Source organism: Cyanistes caeruleus, chromosome 8 (genome assembly GCF_971803275.1).
Source record: "Cyanistes caeruleus chromosome 8, bCyaCae1.hap1.1, whole genome shotgun sequence".
NCBI classification, from domain to species: Eukaryota; Metazoa; Chordata; class Aves; order Passeriformes; family Paridae; genus Cyanistes; species Cyanistes caeruleus.
The window spans coordinates 18,157,714-18,170,305 of record NC_141708.1 but is presented as its reverse complement, the minus strand read 5'-3'; the positions used below and the strand labels follow the sequence as shown (position 1 = coordinate 18,170,305).

General features: G+C 41.6%; 1 protein-coding gene across 24 annotated transcripts in view; it reads left to right on the top strand.

Moving 5' to 3' along the window:
• Nucleotides 1-12,592, top strand: part of MAPK8 (mitogen-activated protein kinase 8) — a 268,471-nt gene that overhangs the window by 223,950 nt on the left and 31,929 nt on the right. For 7 of the 24 annotated variants that reach the window (XM_086900412.1, XM_086900423.1, XM_086900421.1 and 4 more), the window contains exon 1: nt 153-262. The exons of 3 other annotated variants lie outside the window; for them this stretch is intronic. The gene's annotated coding sequence lies outside the window, so the exon portion shown is untranslated. Of the gene's footprint in view, nt 1-152; nt 300-337; nt 531-1,266; nt 1,391-12,592 lie in introns of those variants that run through there. 14 more of the 24 variants (XM_086900413.1, XM_086900424.1, XM_086900416.1 and 11 more) reach the window with 12 other exon arrangements.

Below are 12,592 nucleotides of genomic sequence, written 5' to 3'. Positions count from 1 at the left end.
GGAGCCAGGCGGGCGGGGGCAGTGGGAACCAGGCGGGCGGGGGCGGCGGGGGCCGGGGCAGGCGGGGGCCGGGGCAGGCGGGCGGCGGAGCGGGGCAGCGCCGAGCGGAGCGGAGCGGAGCGGGGCAGTGCCGAACCGCGGGGCGGGGCGAGCGCAGGGGGCGGTGCAGCCGCAGCCGCAGCCGCGGCGGGCGGAGCGCGGAGCGTGTGCGCGGCCCGGGCCCGGCTCATTACTCAGCGGCCGAGGCCGGAGGCGGTGGTCGGTGAGCGGGGCCGGGGCCGCGGCCCCCGCGAGCGGCGGTGGGCGGGCGGGGGGAGCGGGGCGGCGGCGCGGGCCCGGCGCGGGCGGGGGAGCGGCCTTGCCGCGGGGCCGGGGCCGGGGCCGGCCGGGCGGTTTTGTTTACGTTTCCACGGGCGCGAAGGGAGCCGGGGTCGGCCGTGCCCTTGGCCGGGAGCGGGAGGCGGTGCGAGGCGCTCCTGGCCGGTGACCTTCCGTGGCTCCTCGAGGCTGGGGGGTCGGGAGAGGTGCGGGTGTGTAATGGCGGGGACCTCTTTGTTGGTGTGGCAGGAGGGGCAGGAGGCTCGGCGCGGGGCTCCTCCTCCTCCCGGGAGCGGGGGCACCCGGGCAGGCCGGGCTGGACGCTCCGTCTTCGGGGAAGGAGCGTTACAGGGCGGGGTGGTGGGAATGCAGCCCTCCGTGGGCCACTACCGTGACCTTCCTCTTAAGAATGCCTCTTAAGGCAAAAAATACTTCTCTGGGATAATGTAACTGCTCTAGATACACTGGCTGGGGGTGGCCGGCGGTGTCTTTGATTCTTTTGCCTTTTAATTCTTAGATTTCTTTCAAACGGAGTGAACTGTCTCTTTGCAGAATTTCTTTTGCGTTTGATTTCTGTGTCGTTATATCCAGCTTTCCTTCCAAAGCCTGTTTCTTTATGCCTCTCTGCTTGGAGCGGTTCCATCAGTGAAGTTTGACCTGAGCTCCTTTAATAACCTACAAAACCAAATTCCGCTTGATTATTTATTCCGCTCCCCAGCTACAGTAATGGTTTTGCACATATGGTGTGGTTTTGAATCTCACGGTTGTACAGAACAGGCTTGCTGAAGGCTTTCAGGCAACCTACAAATCCTACACGCTTTGGCCTATCTGATAATACAAGGACAAAGGGTGTTATGCTTGTTCAGGGATGGAAAGTATTACTTGCCCTAGGGCATGTGCATGTGGAATTGAGCAAGCTTACTCATTGCAGCTGGATTTTACTTACAGGTGTGGAGACTTAACCTGTGATAGTGTTTCAGGTCATGTGAGACCTGGTCTCAGTTCTAGAGATGCCAACACATGCAATTCAAGTGCAGAATAGTAACTGATGTGCTTCAGTACGTGTCTGCAGGTATATCTGTGTGTTAGATAACTTGGAAATGCTCTTAACTGTAGCATGAAATGAATCTGGGCCAAATTTATTTAAGGGTGCTGTCAAAATGATTTCACTGACTTACTTGAGTGTTCCTTGTATATAATGAAGGGAAGCTCTTGGTTCTTCTAATAGTAGCTAATAAAAATGTTGAATTTCAAATAGTCCCCTGCTTTGATCTCAGTCTCTGGGCACAGCTATCTTCCCTTTTTGACCCACTTGATTCAAAGATGTGTAACACAGGCTAGTTTGACTGTATGGTGCATAACATGGGATGCCAGGGCAGGAACCAGACACATTGCAGGCTGACTGCAGTTCTTGATGGTTTTAAAGGCAAAAGATCAGAGAAGAGAGAGAGAAGTATCTGCTGAACAAAAACTAATTCAGAGTTGCAGAGGATGTATACAGCTGTACTCTGAAACAAGGAATTTTAGTGTCTTCCACTGCAAAAGTTCCCAAGGTTTTTAGACCACTGGCTTGTATAAGCATTCAGAGTAATCTTGTGGGCTACCATTATACTTCATGGAGACTTCTAAATCAGAACTGCTAGTAAGGTGATCTATGAGGCTTCCAGGTCCTGTAGTTCTTGGACTCTGCCTTCTAGGCAGAAATAGAATTGCCTTTTGTCTGTGATTTTTGTATTTTTCCTTTTAACCCTACTCTTTAAGGACCAAGGCTTTTGTGGCTTATTGGGTGTGCTGGCATAACCTTTGGAAATTCTTTAGGTAGAATTGTTATGCAAATATTAAGGAATAAATGTTTCAAGATGGTAACGACTGAATTTATTTTCTGCCTGTTATTTACCTGAAATAGCTATTTACTGTATATGTGTTTTGGTTTCTTTTTCATTCTTCCTCAGCTGCCTAAATTATTTGGGTGCTTTTTGTTTAAAAGGTGCATGGACAGTACATGTTTAGCTCCTCATTTCTGAATATTGACCCAGCATTCTGGACAAATACAGATGTTCTTCTTAATAGTCTCCTGAAAAGCATGGTGTACTATTTCTTAACCTTCATTTCCCATCCTCCCAATCCCTCCCCTTTGCAAAAAAAGTGCTCTGTTTACTCTATTTGTTATTTTCAATATATATAGTGTTTCCCTTTGTAAATTAGACCAATCTTGTTTTGAGTCTGGTTTTTATTTTTTTTAAATAAAGGCTAAGTGTTTACTGCTGTAAATGCTTCCTTAAAAAAAAAAAAAAACAAAACCCTTAGTCCTTAATTCAAAACCTGCAGAAACAGGCTTCCATTTATGTTGTGGAAAGATCTCTTAGCTTTTAAAAGCTCTTTAAAAATCCAGTGAAGGCTACTTATGTTGCTTGCCTGCTGTGAATTCACCACAGTTTTGCTATGGGTTCTGAAATACTTTTTTAAGGTATTCTTGTGTGTGAAGAGATAATGATCTTGGTGTACCAAGGTTATAATTAACAGCTACACATTTCTCCCTAACTTTAAATGATTTTTTTCTTTTAAGTTATTAAGGACTAATTCTTGATTCCTTTTCTATTCAAATTGATTGCCTGTAAGCTTGATTCTAAAATTGTTGTTGCCCATACTGTCATTTTTATTGTTGGATAAATGCTGCTTGATATGTGAACAGATGGGATGCTTATTAATCATTCTTAGCTGAATATTGCAGACTAATGGTAAAATGAGGCCTGACAGAAAAATATACTTCAGCTCAATGGTCAGTTGTGTTGCAAACAAAGCAAATACTGTATACGAGCACATGTGTGTACACTTAAAATAAACCAAAAGGGCAAATGTTGATTTTACAGTGCTACTGGACAGCCTGTTTTCTGTAATTATTGATTTTTGAGTATTAAAGAAAAACCTCTGACAAACTTCCATTATTTTATTGATGTGATACCAAGCATTTTTCACTATATATCTATATGTAAAAAGTGTGCAGGAAAACGTCTTAACCCAATATTTATTATTCTAACTGTGGCTAAAGTGTCCCATCATTGTAGTCTGTATCCATCCAAATATTATCTTTCCCCTTATCTGCTGAACGAAAGTTGAAATGTCTCAAGTCTGGTGTTTCAATTTTTGTGAAATAAGAATGATGAACAATGGGTACCTGTTTCTCACTGGACTCTGAAAAGTCATGGAAATGCCCAGGTTTATAAAATGAAACTGATTCTTCAGCTGTTATTGCTGGCAGAAGAGGAACTGGGGCTTCTGCTGAGCATGAGCAGTGCAGTGCCCCTGTAGCCCTGGAAGGTAATTCCTGCTGGGCTGCCCAGGGCAGGGAGTGCTCCCAGCTGTGGCACTGTCCTGCAGAGCTGCTCGGGTCACACACAGCTGCACTGGGCCAGAGACAAACCCGGCAATCCAGCACTGCTTCTGTAGCTGGGTGGGGGCTCCGGTACCTGAGGGTGCACAAAGGACTGGGTTTGTAACCTAGGGATGGATGTAATTGCTGCATTTAACCAGCTTTAAGCAAGGGCTAATAGAGGTGATAGAACCACTTGCCCCTCTGAATGACTCAACAGCTGCAAGACGTAAAAATGGAAATTTCAGTAGGTGGTGAGGGAATGAATGTGTGGTGTAGCAGTCACCCCCTCTTATGGACCAAGAGTCCAGAAGGGCCATGGAATCTCCATCCATAGGGACTTTAGGTCCAGAGCAGCCTGAGAGGAGAATGCAAATTTGAAATTCTGCTTGTTTTGTAGACGATCTGTAGAGGTTCCTTCCAAGCCATATTATAGCTCTACTGTTTATAGATTTTAAAACTTCTGTTTTCCAAGTTGCTTGAGGAAGTTGGCAAAACAAAGGCACAGTGATTTAGGTAAACTAGGTTGTTCAGAACTGTTAGAAGTTGTGAAGGGAAAAGTAATGAGATGCGATAAGCATCTTACTTCAAGTCTGCTGGTGGCAATACAGACTTTTTTGCCCTGCACTGAACTTTCCAGCTGACTAGGCCAGAAGTGCTTCCAGGCTAGTATAAAGGCCAAAAAAAAGGATTATGGTACCTGTCATGCCTATGATCACTGTGATGAACTTAGCAACCTATCTCCAAAGAAACAGCTGGCAGTCAACAGCTGAAGTTAGTTCAGGTCTTGCTTTCTGTGTTGGAGGAACAGGTTGGCAGCTGCTGCTGCAGGGCTCTGCTGGGTGGGTGATGGTGCCTTGTGCTTGGCTGGAGTGTGGTTATCTCAGCAAGTGGCTTCAGGGAGCAAACCAGTTCTGACTTCCAGCTGGTCACAGTAGCAGCCTATGACTGCAGAGGGGTGGCAGGACTAATGGCAGCTGGAAGAAAGATAAAGGGCCAAGGTAGATCCATAAATCTCTCTTAAATGCTTATGCTGCCTTGAGAAGATGTCCCACATCTCATTTGTTTCTATAACTTCTTACATATTTGTCTGTTTTGCAAAACCAACTAGAGATCTTAGTGAAAGTGAGGTGAGCAGTACAGACAGTTACAACCCAGACTGTTTTGTATCTTAACAAAGCAGCTGTCCTGTATGAACCTGTAGTATTTTAATATGTGAATACACTTGCTCATGTGTGACTCTTGAGAGAATTGTGTAGGAAATCTGATGTTAGGGATAGCACATCCTTGACAATCCTGGATGTATACTTTAGTAGCTTTATCACCTAAGATGATGTTGGAGTGAGTAGGAATCACAATACTTACTTGCAGTATCATGTAAAAATACATAGTTTTGAAGATGTAATCCTAATGTTACATTTTACTGTGGAACCAGTGAAAGTGGATGCCATGGTTGACAGGCCAGCCAGCATAAATCATGGTAAATTCTGGATTGTTCATTGCGTTTTAGGTGGTGACAAACATCCTGGTCACCTTTACAGAAGGAAGAGTAGTAACTAATGCTAACCTAAAAGGTTTATTATAAAGGTTTAGGCTACGTTCAGTTCTTTCATTTATACTACGAAGTAAATATTCGGAGACACACAGTAAGAGGAAGGTCCTTGTGCATGGCAGTGGCTCATTTAATGAGCAGCGAAGCCTTCCAGCAGTGGGTGACTTTCATTTGCACAGTTGCAGCAGTGAAAAACTCATCCTTGTTGAACAATAGACAGTGTTTCTTCTTCTGTTTTTTTTAAAAAAGCTTTACAAGGTTCTTTTGCCACTTTAGTGTCAAGATGGTGGAAGAAAAAAGACAGTTCACTTTATACAAAGATTGTATTGGATATAAAAAGGTTTTGTTAATGTTTTGTTAATTTTTTCCCATGGCACTGTGGGAAAATCAGAAAACCTTGATGTGATGAGGGCTACTTTATTCTCCCTCTATTTTAGTTTATTGGAAATTCTTTCTTAGTTTTCTTCAGAAAATTTCTCATCACAATTCTTTGTAGGCATATCCACCAGTGCTAGTGTACAGTGCACAGCAGTGCTTCTGAAGGCTAATATTCTTATTTAAAGAATGGAAATTCTGAAACTCTTCCTATTTTTGGGAACTTCTGCCATATGGTAAGGAATATTTATTTTTAATTTGTGTCTGCTGGCCTAATTGTGTCTCCTCCCAGGATGTTGCCCACTCCCAGCCCCTTTATGGGGGGAACGTTGGAGAGGCAGCGCTGACACTGCCAGCTCTGCTCAGGAGTAGCCAAAACTCTGGTGTGTTCTCAACCCCTTTGTATCTCCCAGTGTAAAGCACAGCACTGTGAGGGCTGCTGTGGGAAAATGAGCTCCAGCTCAGCCAGAGCCAGCACAAGTTGTTGGCACAGAGGTGTTCCCATCGTTCCTGATGGGGCCGGCCGTGTGTCTGTCTTGGCGCTGGCTGGCATTGTCTCTGCTGGATGTGGAGGAGGCTGCTGGCAGCTTCTTACAGAAGCCACCTCTGTAGTCCCTCTGTTACCAAGACCTGGCCATGCAAACCCCATACACAGGGGCAGAACATCAGGCACTACTGGAGTCTATGAGAAATGGGACAACAGAACATACTATTGCCATTAGTAATTGTTGGTGTACTTTCCTACAGATTACCCAGAAAGTAGTTGCTTTGTTTTGAGATGTGCTGCCTTTCTTCTCACCCCACTAGCAAGAAATTATTGTGCAAAGTATTGTATTGTGTCACAAGAGGTAGGTCTGAAGGAATTCTTAGTGCTGAAGTTGTCATGAGTTGGAGTTCCATTCTAAAGCTCTTATTATAGAAGTATTTTATGCCAAATACTTTAGACAGGATTTCATAGCACATTAATCTGCTTGTATTTCAGAGATAAATGCGTGAATTAACAAAAGTAGAACATTCATAATTGGATTCTAAGTTTTCGTAGCTGGGATTAAAAGTTAAAATTAATGTAGTTTTAAAACATTCTGAAAACTTTTTTCCCAGCTGTTACCAAATCCTTCCTTCCTCTAATGTTCTATAGCTATTGTCCTCTTGATCACTGATATTTAATTACTATTTTAGGTCACTTTGTAGCTTTGTTTTCTGTTGTCCTTTAAAACAATTAAAGAACCATTTAATTTGGTTTTTTGCAGAAACATTTAGCTTTTGTATGCTTTTTTTTCCCCCTGCAAGAAGAGGTTAAAAAACAAGCATTTCCTCTTACCCTGAGAATAATCCTGGAGTGGGATTTTGCTTCTAAACTTGCACAGATCTCATTGAAGCAGTCGATTATTTTATTGTTAAATGCATTTCTTTATTTTGCTGATGGTTTGTCTCTTTGTTGCTTTGCCAATGGTCATTGGACGTGCAGAGAGCTACCATATGCAGGCAGGCCTTTATGGAATGTGGAAATCAAGGGTCCCTTAGGTAGTCAGCTGAAACAGTGCTGTGCCCAGATTAGTAATTTATTCTTTTCTTGTCAAATTCATGTTATATATGGTTCAGCTTTTTCAAGTACCTGAGTAAGTTGAGTGGGCCATGCCATACGATTCTGCCGAAAGTGAGCTACATAAAGCGATTTGGACTGGCATTCCCTAGACTGCAGTAGTTTCAGTTATGGTTTAGGCATGATTATGATTAAATGTGTTTTCTGGGTCCAGCAGCAGGCACTCATATTGCACTTCTGACAGCTAAATTGGATGCTTAAAATAGAACAGCTTGTTGAACTGTTGGTTTACTGAATTTCCACCAATTTCAGATTTTAAGAGCATTATTTAAAAAAAACACATAAATTAAATTGACAAGTAGTGCCCTGCAATAAACCTGAATACTTAAAGCTTTTTAAAAAATGAGTACTTTGATATTCTCCCCATTTACCATTATTTTCTATAATCTTTTATTTGAGAAAGGATTAAGGAAGATCCTTGTCTTATCCTATTATTTCTGAAAAGGAGAGTTTTGCTAAGAATAGTCTTTTAATCTGTTTTCATAACAGCTTCCTTGCGAAAATGTGAAGTTACACAAGTTTTCTTTTGTTGAAGCTAGTGTGGTTTAAGATTCCTGTGACAAAACTGATCTGGAAGACACAATGGGTTACTTCTTTATACTGTGATAATAGGATTCATCATGGAACCAATCTGTAGTGGAGCTTCATATGGCAATACACTGAAGAAGCTATAGAGCTGCTCTCCTATCAAATGTAGCACAGCATAGTTTGCAGAGTGATATTTTCTCTGTAGATACATCACTACTCATTCTGAAAATGCTTGTTCTAGAAAAATGCTGCCCAGTAAATTTCTTCATGGTTAATTAAAGTCACAGTTCAGGAATCCGTAAAAAAAATTCAGGAGGAAAGGTTGGATGAGAATCTTCATCATTAGAAATGCCAGTTTGCAGGCTGTTTAGTATTGCATGCTGCAGCCTGTCAGCCTCATTTACAGCCTCCTGGCATTTGAATCTAAAACCTGTTTAAAAGGGAGCAGAAGATACTTTTCTAAAGAATCTCTGCTGATGTCTAATGACTTAATAAAACAAGAATATTTAAGAATAGAGGAACTCTGCAGCATATTCCATTACAAATACATAATTTCACTGTAGAAGCTCCTGTATTAAGCTTTGTGTCACATGTAGCCTTATCACAAAATACAGCCCCCTGGAAAACATGTAATGCAGAATACTATATTGCAGCAGAGTGGCACTGTAATAAACTAGAAGGGATCTGTAGCTTGGTTATAATTAGTTAAGTGCTATTGGCCACAGATGAGGGTTTTCCAGAGAGGGTGCACTGGTATTCCAGAGCAGCTGTGCTGTAGGAGTCGGCTGTGAGAAATGCTGAGAAGTTGTATGTGTTGCTGTCTTACTTGCTGCTGATTTGGATTACCGGGACTGTGTCTATCACCAAAATCAACTTAAAAGCCTCAGATAAACTTTGTGACTTAAGGCAGCTCTCAGGAGGTTTAAGTGCTTATGTTGGTGTCTTTCTCTAGAGATACATAATCTAAACATGAAGCTAACTTTAAAGATACTATATTTCAGAAACCTGGAAATCTGGATTGCACCTGGTGTGTAATAATCACAAACGATGAAGAAATGTGAGGTTTCATTTCCCTGTCACAAACTGTCAGACTCTCCTGTTTGCTTAGAGGAGAGGGAGTTGGCTGAAGGAATGGGAGATAAGCAAGCACAAATTTTCACCTTGTAATGGAGCTGATAGCACACATTCACTTATGCATCTTTCTTTCCTTGCCTTCAGGCTACTGGAAGTCCCCATACTTTGACTTACCTTCTCATTTTTCTGTTTTCTGAAAAGAGAAAATTCTTTAAATTTTGTTTAACTTCCCATGTGATGAAGTTAGAGCTGCTGGTGGCTGTAAAAGTGTTTTAACTAATTGGAAGGCAGGCCCTAAACCAAAAGTCTGGAGAATTTATTCTGTGACCAGCTGCTTTAGTCACAGTTGTAAAAGAGAGCTAAAACTGAGTAGCTCAAAGTGCCAGAAGTGATTCAGTTACCTGACTGGTTTAGGTAATATGTGTGTGTGTAAGATAAACAGAAACATACAGCCCATGTGGCTTTTTTCCAGTGCTTTATGGCAGTCTCTTTAATTGTCCTGTGCCATTAACAACCAATACCTTGACTCTTCATGAATGACAATTATATGCATTTTTTTAGTATTTTTTTGTAGTAGAAGGGCTGTGATTTACAGACTAATGGCATTATGGGACAGTGTCTTAGAGTGTAGAGAAATGCAAAGGGAAGAAGAGGGATTAAATGAAATCCTCTCAGCAGGAAGTTTACTGATAAAATGTCTGTTTTGAAAAAAAAAATCACTGCGAAACTTACATTGTTTGTATGTCATTTACTGTGGGTGCATTTGTTACTTGGTTCTTCATTATCCTGCTTGTGCAAGGTATGTGATGTGTTTTATCTGACTAAAGAATTAAATTCTCAGTTGAATTGGATTTTGTATTAAACAAAGGTAATGTTTTAGTGGTACCAGAAATGATTGGTGTATTTTGGATGTTTTGCAAGAGATGTTTCACAATATGAGAATTTACTGTAGAAATGTTTGGAAATATTGATTTTTATATAGAGGGTACTCAGAAGCTGTGAATGCAGGTTCAGCAGTTGGTTGATGCTGCTGACCCTTGTTCAGCAGGCAGGATGAGAAAATACTGGTATGTTGTACTTGGTTCGCATTAATGCTTGCTTTGAGCTTCTGAGGGAAATGTGATGTGGAGGTGCTGGCTCTGCCTGTGCTCCATGGGGAGCAGTGTGGTGAAATTGCTGGTGGAGCTTTGGTGGCTCCAGCTGCCCCAGCAGTGCTGGGAAATGGCTCACGTGGAGCAGTGTTTAACAACAGGCCTTGTTTCCTCTGGCTTTCTGAATGTTTGCATGTGATCTTGCACTACCTGTTTACAGACAGTATCAGTATTCTGCTAGTTAGTCTTAATTTTACTGCTGCTGCTTGGAGGTCTTTCCTTTCAGTTAAACAGCCTGTGAATAGTTAGTTATATCAGTTAGTTATATCAGACTGCTCAAAGGTACTTGAGACATGGAAGTGGAAAAGCTCAAGTTCCAATTGCCCAATACAGAAATCCTGGTTTCCAGCTTCAGGTTTCCCTAATTTCAGGTTCAGCTGTTAATATTTTGACACTGGTCACTGCACCTGTGAGTGATTCCTATTTCAGGCTGAATAGTATTTGAATGTAATTTGATGCAGGTAGTTCCAGCACTGGTGCAAAAAACATGATGTTGAAAATTAGCTGTTTGAGCTCATTCCTGATTTTGTTATTAATCTTTTATTATGGGTTTTAATGACTTCTCACCTCCATTTGAGGTGAGGTTTGGTTCCCAAAATAGCACAATCTGTATTGGAAACATTTATTTTTAATAGATGCTATAGTATCGATCAGATAAGTCTGACAGAGGAAGCGCTAGAGAACATGCCAGCTTCAAGTTCCTATCTGTATGACTAACTCTGCAAATACAATCCCTGGGGCATCCCTGCTTCACTGACACCGCAGAACATGTCTGTCCTCAGTGTCAGTGGAATTGGCTTTTTCAAGAGTGAGTAACAGCATGAAAAGGGAAAACTCAAGGGGCTGCATTTGCCAGCAGCTGCTACTGGAGGCTCTGCTTGGGAAATAAGTATGTTCCTCTTTCCTGGAGAGATTCTTGCCTGGCTGCCAGTAATAATTCCCCTCTCCTGTCCCTCCCTTCAAAGCAAACAAGGAAGCTCCCAGTGGTAGTGCTGCTTGGAGATCAGGCTGTTTACCTGTGCTCTACCCAGGTGCTGGAGCTGCTGGCACTGCCCCTTTGTGGGCTGGCTGAAGTGACTGAAAGAAACAGCAGGTCAATTTAACCAAGATGAAAAACAAAACATGCGTTTTTTGCATGGATAAAAAAGGATAGCTCTTTTTTTGCTTGTATATGTGTTTTCTTTTAATGACTCCTAGTCTGTCTCTAAGCTGGAAGCTGGCTTTTAGTAGATATGAAATTTTGTGGACTCATTTTTCCCCCTTCCGCTGTAGTTTATAAAGTACATAAATATTAGGGCAAGGAAGATTTAAAATGCAGGAAACTTGCTAAGTGTAATTTAGATAAAAAAGAAAAAGTTGCTGGTTGTTTTTTTCTATGAAGAAGTTTTCTCCTTTCCTGCCCCTCAAATTCTGCTACAACAGTATAAAAGGTAAAAGTTCACCTACTTTTGTATGAGAAAAAAATAGAAGGCTGAGCACAGAGTGTGTTGAAGAATTTTTAATAAATTCAGTAGCATTTATCAGTAGCTCTGGTGTTTCCATAGAGCATCCTCAGTTCATCCTCAGGGCACTTGGATTCTAATCTCCTGCATCATCCTCACTGTGTGTTTTACAGATGGGGTTAAAAACCACCCAAATGTTCCTCTACTAATTCTGGCTCTGCTTTGTTGTTATTTTTGTCTTCACATTCTCCTTGGTAAGTTTTAAATATTTATTTCTGTTTTGATTCAGGATCTGAAAGAACTCTTCAGTTACTACTGATGAGGGTGAAAACTCTTAGGACCTTGTGGCTCTTGAGGCCCTTTATACTTTTTATATACTTGTATCTGGAGCTGAATATTGCAAGAAAGCTCCCTCTATGTAAGGTAATAGGATTACTTGTCTATTCTAAACAACTGGTATTTGGGGGAAGACATCAGTTGTGAAGATTAAAATCAGATTGTCAGACACTATGAATCCGTGCTGTTTAAGTGGTAGGCACCTCTTTGTTATTAAAGGGCCTTCAGATGACTTTTGGAATGCATAATTAAGTTCAGTCCATTGCTGTTTACCTTCAAATAGATGATCTTTTATGTAAACTGTAATAAGGTGACTACTGGTCAAGAAAACAGTGCTGGAGTGGAGAAGGGGGTGGTTTATTTCCCTGTATGTCCTCCCCTTCTTGTAAACTCCTCAAATTACAGTAACTACCTTAATATAATGAGATGGCAGATACATTTCAAGAAAACTGTATCTAGTTTCCTAGATGATTAGAAGAAGTCATCCAGTGGTCCAGCTGGAGCATTCTGTTAGTCAAAATATGAACGTGTAAACTGCAACGTTAAATTATGGGAAAGGTTGCATTTGCATTAAAGGATTTTGTTCATTGTTTATTAATTTAGGACTCTACATAGTTGCTCCCTGTTAAATTGTACTGAGGGCAGAGTTAGATTAGCACAGGGGGCTCTCAATGTTTGCAAGAGATTGATAAATCTGGCAAGAATGTTTGCCAAAACAGTGAAGTAATTCCTTGATTTAAACAGCCCATATTATATTTTCTTAAGTTTCATTTTCTATTTTGTACACAGGGATATTTTGCTTTATAGCCAAATTTATTTTTCTATACCAAACCTGTCATCTTT